This window comes from Phascolarctos cinereus, unplaced genomic scaffold (genome assembly GCF_003287225.1).
Source record: "Phascolarctos cinereus isolate Bilbo 61053 unplaced genomic scaffold, phaCin_HiC Scaffold_5;HRSCAF=322, whole genome shotgun sequence".
Lineage (NCBI taxonomy): Eukaryota > Metazoa > Chordata > Mammalia > Diprotodontia > Phascolarctidae > Phascolarctos > Phascolarctos cinereus.
Window position 1 is genome coordinate 94,113,293 of NW_027555958.1, and position 17,257 is coordinate 94,130,549.

A 17,257-nucleotide genomic window follows, 5' to 3' on the forward strand; every position below is an offset into this window, starting at 1 on the left:
AGACATCTCATCCACATGAGCTCACAGGGAGACACTTATCTGATACTAGGCTTCCAATAACCGGCTAAACATTTATCAGCAGAGCTATCAGGTTAAAGGTATAACAACCTACAGTGCATTTAGGAGTGAAGGCAGGCTATATTTTAAAAAAACAAAAACCATAGGGTTTGGTAAACTGAGAAAAATCCATCCCGGGAACCACTGAATGGCTCCTGGTGCCTGCTGAAGTCCTCTCCCTCTTTCAAGGCTCAGCGAGAAAGTGGTTATCTCCTCCCCTTCTTGAAAGCTTTCTGGATTCTTCTAGGATATCTCCACCCCCTCACCTTCCAGTGACATCTCTCTTTTCTTTCCCAGTTCTCAAAGGACTTTGCACCTCTCCCAATAAGCCAAAGAACAAATGTTAGTACTAATGAAAATTAGCTATCAGTGATATCAAGGAACCATATGCTGAGAAGTAGCCCTGGCACACCCCCTGAATTAGTCCAAATCCTGGGTCGAGAAATTGGGGAGGGGGAGGTGGTCTGCCTAATGAGAATATAAATATGTCTTTAACAGGATTCATCTGCCTTCTAAAATCATTCACTTCCATCACTCACAACCCAGTACTGTTTGTCATCTGTTCATGTGCCTATGTCACCCCAAATGGACTAAGATCCCCATGGAGAAGCAACCCATTGCTCTTTGTGTCCCCCTCTGCTCCTAGAAAAGCTTAGTCTTTCGCTCTGCATTTGCATTCAAACCAAGACAAAGAGTTCTTGACTTGCAATTATTCCATTTATAGTGGTTCACACTTGTCAACAAGGCTTTGGTGATGACATCGGTGTCATTAGTTATGGCACTTGAAGGAGGCAGTGCAGAGCTGGGCCACTTCCTGGCCCCTAAGACCCCATTCTCTCCTCAGTTCAGGGTCCAGTTCAGGACCCTGGAACTCCCCCCTGCCTAATTCACTCCTCTCCCAGAGGCCTTTGGCTGTCTGTTTTCTCCCTTTGGCTCCTCCCCTTTTCTACATGGCCTGTTTCCTAAAGACCTCAGAAAGTTTAATTAAAATTTGTGATTACTCTATTGCCTTGATTGATACATACTTCAATTTTTATTATATACAAGATTCAGGAGTATAATTTATATTTTATTAAATAACTCAGAGCTATCAAGGCTAGGGGATGCCTGAGTTCAAATCTCATTCCTGACACTGTGTGATTACTGTGCCAAGGCATTTAAACCCTGTGAGCTTCAGGCAGCACTCTGAAACTAAAAATGTCTTTTTTAAAAAATTTTTTATTTTATTTTTTTTTTAGTTGGGCAATAGGGGTTAAGTGACTTGCCCAGAGTCACACAGTTAGTAAGTGTTATGTGTCTAAGGCCAAATTTGAACTCAGGTCCTCCTGAATCCAGGGCCGGTGCTCTATCCACTGCACAACCTAGCTGCTCCCCTGAAACTAAAAATTTCAAGAAGGACTGGGATCTACACTGGTTGGGATGAACCAAGGATCCTTGATTAACAGATAAATGATTAAAGAGAGATAGTCTCTGCATTCTATAAAAAAACACCTATGTTGGAAGGACCCCAATTGCCTCACCAAAAAAACCCCAAAACCATTCATCACTATAGGAAACTAACCCTTAATTTAACATTATTTTGCCTTCAGTGTTGTTGTGTTTCCAACCCTTTGTGACCCCATTTGGGGTTTCCTTGGCAAAGAAACTGCATGTCCTTCTCCAGCTCATTTTAGAGATGAGGAAACTGAGGCAAACAGTGACTTGCCCAGGCTCATACAGCTAGTCAGTGTCTGAGGCCAAATTTGGACTCATGAAGAGGAGGCTTTTGATTCCAAGCACACGGCTCTATCCTTCGAGCCACCTAGCTGTCCTGCCTTTTCCAAATCTGAAGGCAACTAATCTTTAAAAAAAAACAAACAGAAAACAACATTCCAGAGGATTTTCTTATGTCCAGTTTGGGACTCTGAGGACAACTTATGAAACACAATTCCCCTCTTCTTAGTGCTAGATTTGGAGTCTGAGGATGTGGGTTCAAATCCCAACTCTGCCACTGTGTGACCTTGGGCAAGTTACTTAGCCTGTGTATGTAAATGAAGTGAGCTTCATTTGTAAAATCAAAGGGTTGGACTAGTTAATCTCTGAGGTTTTTTTGTAGTTTCAAATTGTGTGTGTATATGTGTGTGTGTGTGTGTGTGTGTGTGTGTGTGTGTAGTGTGTGTGTGTGAGAGAGAGAGACAGAGAGATGAGAACAAGAAATCACAAAGGTATAAAAAAAAGAGGCATCAATAAACCTTTTTAAAAAAATGGTAGTAACCAACTTCCTCAGCCCCCCCACCCCCTTTCTCCTAAAAACCTAGCCAGGAAAACAATGTGAGGCTTTAAACTGAAACATGAAATCCTAATTTGATTAACTACATGGTTGACTGTTTTTATGTGTCTACAAGCTACGTAAAAGGTAATCAATGAGACCAAATTACCAAGAAGCATGTATGCCCACCCATATATCTGTTTAGTACAGGATGGATTATATTTACTGTTAGAATCTACCATCTGTTACAGGCAATGACTATAGCCAATCTTTGTGCCATTAGTAAAGATCTATCTAAGTTTGTGATGTGGATATAGCATATGGTGCCCTAAGGTTTAAAAAGAATATTAAGGATTGCTTTTCCAGTACTTTGTGAAGACCCTCCTGAGGGGGGATTGGGGCTCATTCTGTAGCCCTTCCTGAAACTTGAGGATGTTCTAAAGTACCCCCCCCCCCCCCCCCCCCCCGTCATCCTGTGTCATAAATTTTTCTTATCTTGTAAACAGCCACCTCCCACACCCTGTCATAAAATTTCCCACCTTCCTTATCTTGTCCTTATCTTTAACTACCATAAAACCCTAAAACCATATCATCCTGAACATCATCAGGCTGTATTGTTTTCTGTCTATATGAGCCTGATCCTTCCAAATCTTAGGGCCTTTTCATTAGCATCTCACTAATGAGCTCCATGATGCTCTTCCACATAAAATAAAAAGCTCCCATTGGTTAAGAGAAAGTGGTCTAAGTGAATTCTTTCACACCGGAGCCCCTCTCCCAAATCTGACCTCAACATCTGGACATATCAGTTTTGTGATTATTCTTGGGAAACTGCCTTTAATAACTCAAGTCTTGGTTTCTTGAACCAAAGAACTGGGCAACATTATGAGTAACACATCTGAAAGGGGCTTTTCAGCTAATTAGCCATTAACATTCTGAAATGCTAACTGCAATATAACAATGGTTGCGTTTCTGTCATATTTAAAGGACAACTGGGGCTCTTTTCTTTTAACTAACTTAACATTTATAGATCTAGCTTCTCCAGATCTGTATCCAAACAGTAGCTTATTTCAAATTTGCTGACTTCAAATTCTATTAAGGCACACTTCCATCAAAATTCCCATTAACCTTTTCCTTCTGAATATAAAAGTGGCAGATTAATATTCTCGCTACATTATCTTGAAGTGACTTTTGACTCAAAACCTTTGTTTTTATTTTCCAGAGGCCTCTTAATGAGCAATTATCTACTTTAAACAGCTCCTTTCATAATGAGTTATTTATAAACAATCCCCATAGTAGAAGGAAAGTGTTCCTAATGAAAACTTAATCTTCTTTCCCAAGTCTAGTTCAATAATTCACAAATCCACCCAACATCTCCTTGGTGGTGGCAAAAGGTTAAAAAGAGAGAAATTCATCCAAAGATAATACTTCTCCTATTGACATCTTCTAATTATCAATTCCACAAAATTATACATATTACTTGGAGCATTATATTTTATAGTCAAACCCCACAAGCTGAGAATTTTGTAATGAATGACTCCTTTGTGTATGAAGTGAAGGCTTCTCTTTTGGGAGAGGATAAGGACACTTGAAATGAAAACTAGTATAGTGTCTGCATCTTGCAGCTGAATAAAAATTTGTTGAATGAATAAATCATTGAGTTAGTTCCATAAACTTGGGCAAGTACTTTAACTTCTCTGGCTATTTGACCCTCACAGTTTCCTTATTTGTTTAGACAAATGGGATTGAACTAGATGCTTTTTAAGATCCCTTAAAGTTCTAACACTTGATTCTATGAAAACTGATACCTAGAAAGTCCTAAACAACTTCGTGGTGAAGTTTGGAAGACCCACATAAAAACTTCTTGCTGGTTTATACTTAGGGATATTAGCAAACCCAGACCACCTTCCCTTCCACCCAATAGGAAGATGACCTATTGTACACAAAGAGCTTTCAAAGGAGATTTTGAAAGTGAACAGTAATGAATCATTGAACATTAAGGATGCTAGGACCTTAGAGATAATCTCTTTATCTGTAACATGAGAGAACTGGATTAAGAGATATAGAGAGGTTAAGTAACTTGCTCTAAGTCATACAGCAAGTTAATGGAAGAGCTGGGCCTACAACTCAGAGGGCTTTGGAATCTAACCTCAGTGTTCAACGACTAGAGAGGTGTTCTTGAATCCAAGTGCTGAAGGAGACTTCTGAATTGTTTATGCCTCTTTTCAGGGTGCTTTTAACTGCCTGAACTCTACTAGTAAAAACAGAGAATGTGTCTTTCTTATTTATCTCTGTATCCCCCACAGCACTTATGCTAGTACCTCACAAAGAGCAGACTTTCAAAGGTTATCCGAGGAAGAAAATGACAAGACAAGGAAATGAAAGAGCAAGAAACGGAAAGAAAGAATAAAAAAGGAAGCAAAATGAAGAGAAGGAAAGTTAGGTTAGCATGAAAGTAGGACTTTAAATATTTTTTTAAAAATCAGTCTTATCTCAATAAAAAGAACTACAGATTACATTAGGAAAGAGAGGTCCTTTAATAATAAGATACTGACATTTTAACTTGGAAGAAAATGTTACAGCTGATTCAATTTCATGGCACCCTACTTTCTGGCCCAGCAGAAACAAGCTTTCTATCACTGGAAGTTTATATAATTCATTACCAGAAACACTGCTTTAGGCCTAGAAAACTGTGTTTTCATTCCCTTTTACTTCACCAGGAAAAACCCTAACTAGATACTGCTTGATCTCTAGAAGTACTAAGCTAATTCTACATTTTAAGGAATTTATATTTATTGAGAGGTGAAAGATCAAAATCAACCTACAATTGAATACTCCAGGTTTTTAGGCCCTTTCACATGATCTTCATAAGGAAGGGTAAAAATTAAAATTAAGTTTACTTTATGATTTCTGAAGTGTTAATCTTACTTATCCTGTCAGAATGGCCAAGAGACAGTTGGAAGGGCTATGAGGTGGTAGTCCTCAGAGCTGTGAGGAAGAAAGGCATATGTGTGTGGGAGGGTGTCAAGGTGAGGGTGTGTGTGTATGTGTGTGTGACAGAGAGAGAGAGATATCAAGGTTACCAAACTATGGAAGAGGAGTACACTTTTAAAATGATGACTTTAAAATGCTATGCAATTTTCAAATGATATTTAACTTTTAACAGCACCCTGATTCCTTTCTCAGCAAATAAATTAGTTTGCAAGAATCATGAATTAAATTGAGAAGAGCTACCATATTGCATGGTTCCTCCCCGTACTTCTATCTAGAAAAGTACACTGGGTGACCTCCTCCCATGTCCATGATCTTCCCAGCTGTGGCTTTGTAGAATCTGAAGGTCTCTCTTCCCATATGGCCCAAAGGATCTCTACCACACACTGGTGAGTTGAAAGCATGTTTCCTAGAGCTTGCTACTGAAACTGTGAGCTGTGGCTCTCGTCCTAATGGCTAAGGCAAATAGTGATACCCCTGGAGGAGCTTCCAGGGAAGGCAGTGTAAGGGTTGTGATACATGGGATAGATTTCACAAGGGGTTTTTCAGTTCAAATAATTCACATGTGAGACTGAACCTAATTGACAGGGAAAAGTTAAAACTTCCAGTTCTCTGACTTAGGCAAATCTCCATTTGGGCTGGGAGACTGTGTTTATATAAGTTGAGAAGGTCAGGTTTATAGGACTTTTTATTTGGCTGGGTCATACTAAAATAAAGAGTTATTGGAGAACTTCTAATTATCACTTCAGACATATTCTACTCTGGCTAAAAATCTGCATCATTCAGACACAGATGAGAGTGGAATAAAATAGTAAAATTTCCCCTCCCAAGCAAGTCTTACATTGTGGCAACTTCTTTGCAAACACTATTTTATGCCTGTAATAGAATGCTAATTGACTACCTGCTTAGGAAAGAGAACTGGAATCAGAGAAATCGAGTTCAAATCCTAGCTAGGCTGTGACCCTGAAATGTCACTTCGCCTCCAGAGCCTCGTTTCCTTATTATGTATATGATGAAGAGTTGGATGAGACAGCCTCTAAGGTCCCTTTTAGCTCTCCAACTCAATGTTTCAATGCTTGCAATCACACCAGGCTTAAAAGTCATACTTTTTATCTTCCTCCAGCTCTGTTCTCCTTCATTCAAATTTCAATCCACTTTTGGCTGACCTCTAAGCATAGAAAACTTGCAAGCAGGTTGCTTACAGAATGCTCACTATTGCTGTTCAATCATTTTTCAGTTGTGTCCGGCTCTTTGTGACCCCATCAGGGGCTCTCTCTTGGCAAAGATACTGGAGGTTTGCCATTTTCTTCTCCAGCTCATTTTACAGATGAGGAAACTGAGGCAAATAGGGTTAAGTGACTTGGCCAGGGTCTCACAGCTAAGCTAGTAAGTGTCTGAGGCTAGATTTGAACCCACAAAAAATAAGTTTTCCTGATTCTAGGCCTGCCACTCTATATACTGTCCATCTAGCTGCCCTATGAAAGACATATCAAAGTTGTAACAGTAAAGCAGAATCAATCCTGAGAAGGAGCAGTGGCAAAGATTGGAAGAAATAGTCTGAAGACCTTAACGTCGTCTTCTCATATCCTTCAGAGAGCATGAAGAAATATTGTAGGAATTAGAAAACAAGATGGTACAGTGGAAAGAACGTTGAACTTGGAGACACAGGACCCGAGTTCCAATCTCAGCTTTGCCATTTGCTACCTTTTATGATCTTGAGATAAAGTGTCTTTTCATCTCTGGGACACTTCAGTAACAAAATGCAAAATGAAGAGGTTACACTAGATGGGCTCTAAGGTCCATTCTGGCACTTGATTTAAGAGCTGACAGTACTGGAAACAAACTTTATCCAGAATTACAAGAAACCAGGATGAGAAAAACCATGCAAGGTCTGTAGTTTCCATACTATAATTTGGCAGAACACATCTGACAAGAGGTCCCCATAGGTGTTCTCCTCCCCTCCTCAGAAAATTTGACTTGTCCTTCAAGGAGGTCCCTTAAAGAAGTGTTCATTTTACAGTGCTCTAACAAGTCTGGGTAAAGAAACTTATTTTTGAAACAAGACTGAAAAAGTTATGCTAGAATGAAAACATACAAAACATCCCTATAATAGGAAAATGGGGAATGCCAACACTATCTGTGTATTTTCTATTTGTTTATGTAGAAGCAGGATTTTTTCTGGGGCGGGGTGCAGGATGTCAGAGAAAAGGGGTTTCTCTCATTTCTTCTTGTTTTGGGAAGGGTGATTCCTCCCCCCTCCCACCTTTTTTCTTTCTCTGGCCTGGAAGGGCATCCAGAAGGCATTTTACGTCTTGTTCCTACCTGTGGTACAATGAAAGGCCTGAAGTCTCTCACTTTTTTCCCCCTACCTGACCAGGTGCTCCAATGTACTCCAGTAAGAGAGATCCAAAGAGATACTGGGAAACCTATCTTTATTGCTTTATTCCATCTTTCTAGACACTTTGCAAACTGAGGCCGCCTCCATATCTATGTGTCATAAAAACAATATTCTGCGAGGTACATTTTCTCCCTCTCATGAACCTTAGCTCAGTCCATTTCTCTTACGTACACGTCTCCTCTGCCTGACTATGGTGTATTTGAAATTTACCATTTGAAGTTGTTAGGGATAGAGCACTGGCCCTGGAGTCAGGAGGATCCGAGTTCAAATTTGGATTTAGACACATAACATTCACTAGCTGTGTGACTCTGGGCAAGTCACTTAACCCCAATTGGCTCACTCTCCTCCAAAAAAAAAGTTGTTAGAAGTTGAATTCCTAAGGCAAATCTTTTTGAACCAATTCTCCTTCTGATGAACACTGATTTGAATACCTGTCTGCCGGCAAACATTTTCTGATTATGATCAATGTGTGTTTGAATTTCCTATGCTTAATACAGTTATGTGACTGTTTTCAAAGAAAGACCTGTGGGAGTTATTGGGTTCAATCTGTCAAGATGCACTAGTGTCAAATCTAACAGATCCCCAGTGGCTAATACTATTAGATTATGTGCCACCCCCCCCCAAAAGGGTACATTTTCACGAGGCCATATTAAAACTATATGAAAAAGATTTAAAAGATACTCTACATCCTCTATTCCCACATGTCATAAACAGCAACGCTCAGGTACTTTGCAAAGGAGAATCATTTTATTTTGGGAAAGGGGTCTATTAAATTGTAGCTTTCCCTTGCATTCAACATTTTCTTTTACCTCATTTACAGAAGAAGGAGAAGGAGATGAAGGTGGCGACTGGTTGAGGCTTTCTATGTAGCCAATCTGAGCCAAAATATCCCCCTTAAAATAAAAAGTGCTCTGTAAATAAAAATTAAAAGCACACCATCGCTTTTAGCAGGAAAGAGCAAATTCATGGCAGGGAAAGCCAAAGGGGGTGACTCCAGCATGCGTTTGTCGACAAACATGCAAGAAAAACTAACTTATTTCCAACATACTGGCACAACATTATTTTTCAAAATCTGTAGTCCCACACCACAATGCAATTATAGAAGCCTCCAAAACAAGATAAACAGCAGAGAAAAGAAGAGCAAGTTTCATGCAAGTGATATAAACTACTTTGAAGGAAAAAATGAAGCCACACCGAGAGCATCAGATTCAGAATCTTCTGGTCAATGAGATGAGACAAAATTTCAGCATGGCAAGTGTACTTTGCTCTATATGACTATGAACCCAATACATGGAAATGTAGATTCCCACTAAAAATGGGGCACAATTCACTTTTTTTCAAAAGACTCTTTGCTTTAAAGAATTATCACGTGTCTTTAAATGTCAAGGCCCTCTAGAGCATTTAAATATGACACAATTGAAGCAACTCCAATCTGATTTCTTTAAACAAAGGGCTAGCACAAAGAAGGGCAGCAAACTGGCAATAGGACAGATATCGACACCAATGATGACCATTTCCTAAAGTTTATCCAATGTGAAACCAGTCACCACAGCAAGTGGCCTAGAAGCTGCTTCAGACCACAGATATCAGATCCGCTTGCCAAGTGGAAAGGTACAGCAGCCAAGAGCAATACTGGACCAGAGCATAATTTAATTTGTAAGCTCTTACCCAGGGAGATGCTACAGCATTACGAATGAGAAGCGGCAGAAGGAAAACATTTATGAGGCATGGCAGGATAGGGTGCTGGATTTGGATTTTCAGACTTAGGTTCAAATTTTGGCTCTGCTGTTTACTTACTACCTATATGACTTCAGGCACATTACTTTATATCTTATCTTTTCATTTGTAAAATGAAGAGGCTAGATTAGATAACTTCATAAGTCCTTTCTAGCAATAAATCTAGGATTATAAAATCCAGATAAATAAAAACTAAGTCATTTTAGGATGGAGAAAGCATTAACAACTGAGGGGAAGAGAGGATCAGGAAAGGTTTCCTCTCTCTCCCCCCTCAATTCATCATATACGTGTGTGTGTGTGTGTGTGTGTGTGTGTGTGTGTGTGTGTGTGTGTACATACTCCTCTGTTCACTTATCCACACCCCCCTCCTAGTAGAATGTAAGGAGTATAAGCTCCTTAAAGGCAGGAGCTGGGTTTTTTTTTTCTTTTGGTCTTTATATCCCCAGTGCCTAGGATGATCCCTTGCTGGATCATATGGGATTGAGCTTAATTCTTGAAGGAAGCTAGGCACTCGTATAAGTTAAGAGGGACTGAATACTGCATTCTAAGTAAGGGGGGAGGAGAGGGAAAGGTGAGAGATGGGAGACAGCATATTGAAATTGGGGAATAACATTTAGGTCAGTCTGGCTAGAACAGTATGTGGGTCTGGAAAGGTAGGTGGGGGCAAAATTACAGAGAATTTGGAACTCCTGACTGAGGAATTTGTATTTTATCATAGAGCAATAGGAAACCAAGGACTTATTTTAGAAATGTTAATTTGGCAGTTGTGTGGAAGACTGATTAGAGAATGGACAGACTGGAAGAGAGGAGACAGATCAGGAAGTTGTTGCCATAACCCATGGCAAGAGAGATGATGAAGCAAGATGCTGACTGTGCGAATGTACAAAAGGAAAAAAAATGCAGAGATGCTGCAAAGGTAGAGTAGATGCAAAAGTTAGACACGGGAGGTGAGGTAAAGGAGAAAGTCATGAATGATTACAAGGTTTACTGGTAGGATGATGGTCCTCTGAACAGAAATAGGGAAGACTAGAGGAGGGATGGGTTTGGGGAAAATATAGTAAGTTATGTTTTGGACATAATAATTCAGCAAGCAGGTGATAATGTGGGACTAAAGGTAAGGGCTGGACATTACATTTGGGTTTCTTCTTCATGACTATAAGTATCAGCTAATGAGATCAAGAGAAAGGGTGGTAATCCACTGCATAAATAATAATTAGAGAAATGAAAATTAAATCAACTCTGAGGTTCTACCTCAAACCCAATAAAATGATAAAGATGATGAGAGGAAAACGAGAAACATTGGAGAGGTTGTGGGAAAACAGGCACACTAATGCACTGTTAGAATTGGAGTGAAATGGATCCAGCCATTTCAGAAAAAAAGGTCAATTCAATGCATTGGCCAGAGCAATGGGGACCATTCCTTCTCCCTACACCCCTATCCCCACTCCCTACCCGAAGCTGCCATGCACACTCAGTACCTGGGAGGCAAAGGGGGTAGAGGCAGAAATATCTCTTGAGCAGAATAAAAGAGTAGAATAAAAGTGAGTAAGAGAGAGAGAAGGAGGGAAAGAAGAAAAAAAATGGCAACATCGCTACTGATGCTCTGACTTGTTAATTACTGCCCGGAAGTTACTTTGGGGGAAGTCCATCTTAATGGGAAGGAGGATGATGATGATACAGTAGTAAAGGAGACCGAGAAAGAATAGTCAGGCAAGGAGAACAAGATACAATAGCGACACAGAAGCAGGTCAGTGTATGGGAGGAAGAGGTGGCTGACAGTGTCAAAAGCTGCAGGAAGTCTGAGCAGAATGATGACTGAGAAAAAGTCATCAGATTCAGCAGTTTCCTTCCTTGGAAGGTCAGTTAACCTCAAAAGGAGCAGTTTCAGTAGAGTGGTTGGGCCAAAGGGTAGAGAACTTGGTGTGAACTGAGGGCAAGGAACACAGTCGTCCCCTTCTAAAACTCTGGCCCTGCCAGGAAGGAAAGCTGTGTAAAAGCAGTAGCTTGACAGAAAGAGGAAGGTATTTGAGAGCTTCTATAATGACCAATTAAAAATGAAGACAAAACTCCTCCACAATGTCAACAGAGTTCAATGATCAAATGATTCCATTTTCAAAAATTTAATTTACAATTTTTTTCAGAGTTACATTGATTGGGGTCAAATGAGGGTCAGGCATAAAGTACACTGGCCATTTTCAGAGAATTTCCTTAAAAAAAAAAGCTGGGCATTTCTAAGCTTTTAATAAGAATCTGAAAATATTTTTGAAAGTGTGGTTTAGTATTACTTTTAGCATTTTTTTGTTGGGAAGTTGATGGTGAAGGAGATACTTGCTCTGGCAAAGTAGTGACAAATTTCCTTTTTTTGTTACAGTACCTAGGGAACACGGAGGCAATAGGCATAAATGCTTAATTTTAGGAGCTCTTTCTTGTATATGAATACTGACCTGACTAGAGGGTTTAAAAGCTAGAAAGCTGCCAATTCAAAATCACAAAGATCTTAGTTATCCTCCACTCCCATTCCCACTTCTAATTATAGAAAATGTAAAACCCTTCAGGTAAAACTAGAATTGTATAGGATAAAAACAGAACACTGCCTATATCAAAGTCAACAATAATAATAAAACAACCATATGCATGAACTTCCTTGTTTGATCTTGTGAACTTTGGGTCCAATTACTTTTATCTCTTTTGTGAAATAAAGGAAGAAATAGTAGAAATTTGTTGAAGATGGCTGGGGGTTGATAATGTTAACAAAAGCAAGACAAGCGCATTATGAGCTGAGGAACAGGAAACAAGCCTCCAAGAAGGATGGAAGGAGAGGCAGGACGAGAAGATATATTGGATTGTTTTCAGAAGCATCTGTCCTGACTGCTTAGACTTGGGCTTTTTTGGTTTTTCACCAATTTGTCATTCGTTCACTGAATTTTAAAGACTGGCTGCTCTCCCTACCCATCTATCTGGCCCCGGTTGAAAGTATAGGGGCTGCTCATAAGCCCGGTGCCCCTCTGAATAGCATAGGGGCTCTGACATGTTCCATTTCCAAACTAGGCTGGTTATCCCTACTTAGAAAACCTAATGTCCTTCCCTTGGAGCTCACTATATTAATTTTTTTAAATAATTTTTTTATTGATAACTTTTTTCATATCACCTACATTTCCTACTTTGTTCTTCCCTCATCCCGTCCCAGAAGGCCATCACTTATATGTAAAAAAGAGGAAGAAAAAAGTTCAGCAAAACTAACCAACATCTGTTTAGCCTTACTAAGACAGGGTGTAGTAAACAGATGTGAAACTTCCTTGTAATAGAGCCAACTTTAAAAACAAATACACACTAAAGTGGCAATAAAAGCCCCAAACTTTCCCTGCATGTGCCCCCATCCCCTGCCATCCCTACAAGAGCCTCTTAGCATAGGCCTGGCATATAGTCAGCTAGTACCTTTAAACAATGAATAAAATAGAGCAAGTGATTCATCTAAATGGGTGCCCAATCCCCAGGCCAAAAAATTCTTCAGAAATGGTGTGGCCTCTGATTTCCAAATTATTCCTAGCTACAACTTTGCACAGTATTTCACTTCTTGGAATAAGCTCTTAAGCCTCTTTCCTACAATCTCAGAGCTAGAAGACTAGGCCTTAAGATAAAATAAATTTTTACTGATGATGTCTTTTGCTATTCCATCACCTACATCTCCCATTAATCACACATTCTTTTCCTAAGCATGAAAGGTAAGAAATTTGTTTTGGGGGTAGGGTGGCAACATGTGGGTATACTTTTCAGTTTCCTCACAAGAACTGATGTAAATAAGCCAGATATTATTATTCCTGTTTTACAGATGAGGAAACTGAGAGGCAAAGGGATTAAACAACCTACCCAGAGTCATACAATCTGGCTAAATTGGAATTTCAGCCCCAATTTTGGTGTTCAAAGCCACCACACTGCCTAAGTAAAAGATAAAACACTTTGCATGGAAGAAAAATTGCAACAAAAGTAATTACAGTAAATATTATGAAATTATGATCACTTAAAATGTTTTTGTTTTGTTCTGAAGACGGAATAATTGCTAGGCCTCCTGCATATCACAGCCTGGGCAATACATGTTTTTCAATCCCAACCCCAGAGTCACCAGTTATGCTAATCTTTTTCAAATTAGGTGCAATTTTAACTTTAGGGTTTGTCCCAAAGTAGAGATATGAGAAGGCATTTCCCTCCTCCTTTGCAGAGGTGGGGGACTATGTGTATTCAACACTGCACATAAAGCCAGACTTTTCTGATGGATTGCTTAGTTTTGATGAACTGTTTTCCAACTTCTTTTTTGCTCCTTATAATAAGGGATGGATCTTGGAGGGGGAGGAATGAGTTGGAAATATAGGTGATATGAAAAAGATGCCAGAATCCATTTTGATATAATTTTTATTGATATCTTTTATTTTTATATTGCCTATATTTCCCCATGTATCCTTCTCCATCCCAGAGAATCTCATATGATACATATTTTTTTCCAAAAGAGAAAAAAAAAGAAAAATAGCATTATCAATAAATACATCGGAAAAAAATCTGATAATATATTCATTTTTCCACACTGCAAGAGAAGTGTCTTCTCCTTTTTCTTCTTTATGCTTTGTGATTCTGAAACATTTATTTTCAATTTTGTAGCTGTTCTGTCTATTTACATCGTTGGAGTCATTAAGTATTTTTTCTTGGCTCTGTTTACTATTACCTTGCATAATTTTGCCTGATTCTTTCCTTGATTTTCTGTATTCGTCCTGTTTATAATTTCTTATAGCACAGTAATATTCTATTGCTATTCATGCACCACAATTTAGCCATTCCCCAATTAATGACTATCTACCTTGTTTCTAATTCTTTGCTATCACATACAGTGTTGTTATAAATACCTTGGAACCTTTCTTTTTATCAGTGACCTTCTTGGGATATATGTCTAACAGTGCAATCTCTGGGTCAAAAAGGCATAGAAAATTTATGCACTTTATTTGTATAATTCCAAATTGTTTTCCAGAACAGTGGTACTAATCCACAGCTCCACCAATATTATGTATTAATGTGCCTGTCTTTCCACAACTCTTCCAACACTGGGTATTCACATCTTTTGTCATCTTTGCTGATTTGTTGGGTATGAGGCGAAGTCTTTTTTTTTCCCCCCAACTTGTCCTTCTCTTATTAGCAGTAATTTGGAACATTTTTCACAGTTGTTGGTAGTTTGTATTTCTTTATTTGGGAACTGTTCACTCATATCTTTTGAGAACTTAATTATTTTTATTTTATTTTATTTCTGGTTTTAGGCAATGGGGTTAAGTGACTTGCCCAGGGTCACACAGCTAGTAAGCATTATGTGTCTGAGGTCGGATTTGAACTCAAGTCCTCCTGAATCCAGGGCCGATACTCTATCCACTGCACCACCTAGCTGACCCTGAGAACTTAATTATTGAGGAATCACTTTTGGTCTTAATATATTTCTGTTAATTGTCTACACATGTCAAATACCAAATTCTTATATGACAAATTTGATACTAAGATTTTACTGCTCATTTAACCACTTCCCTTCATATTCTAGATACATTACTTTTGTTTGTGCAAGTGCTTTTCAAACTCCTGTCATCAAAATTATTTATTCTGTCTTTTGTAATTGCTTCTATCCCTTAAATGGTCAAGAATTAATCTCCAACTCATAGATGTGAAATGTATAAGGACAGGCTTCTCTTCTAATTTTTTATGTTATGATCTTTAATAGTCAAGTTTCATATCCATTTTGAATTTATAGTGATATGATAGGGCCTATTCTTTTGGAAAATCACTGTTGTGGCTGTATGGAGGATGAATTTGGGTACAGAGAGATGTAAGTAAGGAAGACCAACTAGGAGGCTAGCGATCTTGCCGGCAAGTGATTAAGGCCTGAACTAGGGTGATGCCTGTGTCAACAGCGAGAATGGAAGTGAATGGATGAAAGAGATATTATGGACAGAGGAAGTCAGGAAGTCTGCGTCTGACATGATATAGGGGGAGGAAGGATGGCAGTAACCTTGATAGCAGCAGGGAAGTAAAGAAGAGGGTGGGGTTTGTAGCCCATAGGTCAAATAGGCAGTTGGTGAGGTTGGGCTAAAGCTGAGGAGAAAGATCAGAGGCTGGATATATAGAGCTGACTGTCAACAGCACAGATATAATACTATGAGTAGTAGCAGTAATAATAATAATAATAACTTGTGTTTATCTGCTTTGCAAAATGTTTTAAAAATATTACCAGGGACAGCCTGGTAGTGCAGTGGATAAAGCACTGGTCCTGAGGTCTGGAGGACCTAAATTCAGATACTTACTAGCTGTGTGACCCTGGCCAAGTCACTTAACCCCAACTTCCTCTAAAAAATTTTTGGGGAAAAAAAAATTACCTAATTTTATTTTTACAACAATCCTAGAAGGTAAGTGCTATTTTTTACTCTCATTCTACAGATAAGGAAAACCAAGGCAGACAGAGGTAAAGTGATTTGATTATATGGCTAATAATTCTAACTCAGGATTCAAATTCAGGTCTTCCTGGCTCCAGGTCTAAGACTCTACCCACTCTATCCACCTAGCTGATAATTTAAACCCATGTGAGCTGATAAGGTCACTGAGAATACAGCGAGAGAAGAGATCAGGGTTCAGGAAAGAGCTTTGTGTATACCCACAGTTAAGGGGTTACGGTAAAGAAGTAGATCCAGCAAAGGAGACTTAGAAGGAGTGGTAACAGAGATGCTCTGTGAACACAACACTGCATCTCTGTCTCCAATACTCTTCTTCCTTCAAGACTCAGCTCCAGCTCCACTCTGCGCAGGAGGCCTTTCCTTCCCCTCTGGATGCAAGGTCACCTTCCGTGTACTCTTTATATCTCTTACACGTTTCCACATCTAGTTATTTACCTATTGTCTCCCATATTAGAAGGACTCAATATTCTTGCTGACCCAATGACTAGGTGTGCTGGAGATACAAAGAGAAAGAATGAGCCCTATTTCTCAAAGGGCTTACATTTTAACAGACCAGCCAATAAATGAATATGTAAATATAAAGAGATTAAATACAAGGTAGGTCAAATAAATGGGGAACAGCTTAAAACAAAAGGAGAGAGCTAACATTCTCAAGACCTAAATCCCTAATACCTAAAACATAGCTACTCCATAACTCAACATCCCTCTGTGTGGTTTCAGCTAGGTGGCACAATGGACAGGTTTTTTTGTGTTCTCGTTTCGGGGTGGGGTAGAAGGATAAGAAGGCAGGTCTGGGATGATTAAAACAAAATATTTTTTTAAAAGAAAACAAAATACAAATGCATTTTAAAAATACCTTTTTCCCCTCTTAATCTTCACAGGTCTTCTCCTTATATCCTTATAATCTAGCCCTACTTATGCAACTTAATTTTTTTTTCTTTTAAGCTAAGTTGGGATGGATTCTTATGGATAGATATTATTTGGATAACCTTAAGAGCAAAGCTAGATCTTAGTAAAACGGTATACACTGGGGCAGCTAAGTGGCACTATAATAGATACAGTGTAGAGCCTAGAGTAAGGAAGACCTGAGTTCAAATCTGGCCACAGACACTTACTAGCTGTGTGACCCTGGGCAATTAACCCCATTTGCCTTCCAAAATAAAATAAAAAATAAGTAAAGTAGAATGGTATAAATTTGTAATAAGGCATACCAAGCCCACTTGCTAGAAATCTTAAGAATGGCCCAACAATCACTCTGACGATTTGGACTCCTTGAATGCCCAACTACCTCTACTGCAGGTAGTTATTCAAAATGGGGGGGGGGGGAAGGAATCATCAAGCATAATGATAAGAAGT

The 17,257-nt window shown here is 39.1% G+C and overlaps 1 protein-coding gene across 1 annotated transcript in view; it reads right to left on the minus strand.

Annotated features, from left to right (window-relative positions):
- The window catches only part of SNX9 (sorting nexin 9), a 131,887-nt gene that overhangs the window by 51,159 nt on the left and 63,471 nt on the right, over positions 1-17,257 (minus strand).